Source organism: Egretta garzetta, unplaced genomic scaffold, assembly GCF_000687185.1.
Source record: "Egretta garzetta isolate BGI_Z169 unplaced genomic scaffold, ASM68718v1 scaffold296, whole genome shotgun sequence".
Classification (NCBI taxonomy): Eukaryota; Metazoa; Chordata; class Aves; order Pelecaniformes; family Ardeidae; genus Egretta; species Egretta garzetta.
Genome location: NW_009259988.1, coordinates 169,849 through 173,188, shown reverse-complemented (window position 1 = coordinate 173,188; position 3,340 = coordinate 169,849).

Sequence of the window (3,340 nt, the reverse complement as noted above, 5' to 3'; positions counted from 1 at the left end):
CGGCTCCTGGCCTTTTGTTGCTCCAGGTTGCACCCCACATTGCACGCTGATACCCGTCTGCTTGCACCCCGGCACGGCGCAGCGATGGGCTTTTGGGGAGAGGGGCCAATTCTCTCTGTGGTGCGAGCACAGGGCAGAGCGAGATACCAGGGATGCTGGTGGCATCCCACACCCCGCCGCCGCCCCGGGGTGCCCCTGCTCGTCCCTCTCCCCCGTGCCCTTCTCTCTGCTGCTGTGAACGGCCCTTTCATCTCTTGGGTAGGTACAAATGGAGCTGTCAGATGCGATCAGCCCCGCGATATGACAGGTTGCGGGAGCCGGGGCCCCTCGAACAGAGCAGCCTTGTCTGTCAGAGCCGCCTGACACTCCCCATAATGGCCAGATGGATGAGACTCTGAAAGTAGGGCCCGGCGCGTTTTCAACTCTATTTTGGGTGAAAACACTTCTTGAAAGATCTTGAAAGGAGCTGGCAGTTTAGTAGTTCAAATGATTAATGAGCACTGGCTCTGCCGGGTGGATTTCTCGCGCCGTGCCAGCAGCTGGGCTGCTCCAGCGGGCCAAGACACGCTGCGCTCCCCCCTTTTTTTCCGAGCCCCCCTGGTTTTCCCGGAAATGACACCAACGCGACAGGCCCCGCATATGGAAAAAGTTAAATATAAATTACTGCTGAAAGAGGCCTCGCTGAGCAAATTTGGTTAAAGATGTTTATGGATTCAGAAACATGGGCCTGCATATGTATTTAGGGATGACAAATGTGATTCAATAAGTAAGGAATTTCTCCGTGGGCTGAGGCGGGACCCACGCGGTGCGGGCGCTGCTCTGGGCTCTCCGGCTTGGCCACGCCAGCACCATAAATCCTGCAGACAGGCTCCTTTTTCCTTCCCGGGCAGTTCAGGGTTTATTTTCAGTTTTTTTTCCCGGATCAGACCAAGTTGCTGCATCTCCTGCACTTGGGACATGACAGCACCCCGCCGTGCCTGGACCCCCCAGGCTCCCCCGTCCCCCCCCCGAGAGCCCCACTCGGCGGAGCAGCCGGGCCCTTCAGGGCTGTCAGTGGATGATTAATGACCAACAACCCCGAAACTGCCCCGGTTGCCAGTTTGGGCGTTGTTTGACCCAGTGCTTAATGAGTCCAGACGTCCTTCTGCAAGCCTCATGGAGCCCGGCACGGAGGGGGCACGCGCGTGTCCCCCACCCAAACTGCCCCGTGCTCCACGCTGCTCCTGAGCATCTCGCTTAGGGCGCGTGACATCGGGGGCCACAACAGCCCAGTGCAAGAAACCCCTAAACTAAACTCCAGCTGCCGTGGCGTGGGGCAGGCAGGGATGCCAGGGCCCAAGGAGGGGTGCTGGATTTGGGGTGAAAAAGCCCAGCAAACCTGCAGCGATGGGCAGCGCAGAAGCCAGCCCCTCGGCTCCCCCCATCCCACCACCTCCGTGGGGCTCATGGGGAAGCGCCTGTCCGGGGGTCAGCGCCCGGCCGGGCTCTTGACCGACAGCCACATTCCTTTGTCCTGATTTTATTCATTAGCAACGTTTGGCCTGGACACAGAGACAGCTAATGAGGGACTGAGTTTATTGCAGTTTGATTTTTCTGTTAAAACAATACAATAAAATAAATGCACTTGGAAATCTGGTATGTGTTTGTACATAGGAGATTTATGGCTCTGGAGGCTTCCAGAGAGACGCAGCCTTTCATTCCCTTCCTTATTGGAACAGATCATATTGCAGAGTTTAAAGGGCTCTGGAGTTGTGATTTATTTGAAGGGAGAAACTAGGGAAATCCAACTATCTGTTCCCTGGCTCAGATCATCCAGTCACTCCCCGGCCAAGGGGACGGATCTGCACCTCCTCCATAGATATTTTTTTTTCCCCCCCTCCTGTCACTTACATTATCCCGCTCTAAATATATCACTGAGACAGGGCTGACTCCTGACCTGGGCTTCAGCACCTCGCCGAGGCTTCCCCAGCCCTTCCCGGAATCCCACAAATAAATCACCCTCCTGGAGCCCTTTCCGAGCAGCTCTGTGCCGCTCACGGGACGGGACCTGCGTGGGGCCGGGCACTGCCTTCATCCAGAGCAGAGATCAAGGCAGAGATCTTGTATTTTATCTCCAGAATCGGGTGATAAATCTGTGCCATCGGTGCCTGGTTCCTGTCGAGGGAGCCCTTTCCCCTCCCTTGCTGCTCTCCCGGGGTTTATGCAGCCCCTGGGCAGAGGAGAGCACAGTGGCTTGGATCCAGGTCAGGATTTGTGCCTGAAAGCCTTTTCCATGCACTGCCTAACCTGCCTTGTTCCTGCGGCTCAGCTGGACCCGGCGATGGGGGGATGATGCTGTGGCTCCTGCATCCGAGCGGGACCGTGCTCCGTCCCAGGGCTGCCCTTGCCGCATCCCTCCCGCCCTTATGGAGGAAAACTGGGCTTTGCCCCTCTCTGAGGTTTCCTGCACCTCAAGGATGAAGTTGTGGGGACAACTGGAGTATCACCACGATGGCTCGATGCTTGGTGCTGCCGTGGTGTGCCCCAGCGCCACCCCACTAATCCCAGTGGTTCCCATCGGCAGGAGCAGGGTGAGACTGCTCCCCCCAGCCCCAAAACAGGCTTTTTCTAAAGCATTTCCCATTTGCGGGCAGGAACCCTCTGGGTTTTGGTGCAAAACCCCTCCTGCTTCTCCCTGGTCCCGGGTACCTCTGGGACATTCAGGAATGACCGGTTTGAGTCCCGCCAGCAGCATTCATCCTTCCCCGTGCCGTGTCGGGAGGCCCACGGAGGAGATTTCCCTTCTCCTCCACCATGACCATCTTGGCTGCGGGGCAGACGAAGGGAAGGAGGTTTCCAGCCCAGGGGGGCACCAGCTCCGGCAGCCGCTCCCCTCCTCCTGCCCCTGCTCCGTCTCAGTTTCTCCAGCCCGTGTTTTTTTTCGCGGGGTATTTTCTCCCCCTGCGCACAGACGGGCTCTGTTTGCCATTAGCTTCCCCTCCTCTGCCCTAGGAGCTGATCCGAGTGCTAATTCTCACGCATGTTTTGGGTAAATCTACTTTCTTTCCTGGGATGAATTGTGGTTTCCAAGCACCATTAATCATTTCCCTTTAGAAAACAGCGTCGGGGGGCTGGAAACATTGCTCCTTTATTTACTGGGAGGATGACCTGGCACGCTGGCGCCCAGCCACGGGGCTGGCGTCTGCGGGACGACGCAGAGCAAAGCCTCGGGGTGAGCTCCCCTCCGCTCTGCCGGGACGGCGGCGTTGGCTCCTGCTGGGACCATCCCTCCGGAGGATGAACGTCCCAGCCTGGAGGTTAGGGGGGAGCAAGAGGATGGAGCGAAAAGCCAAAATGCCGC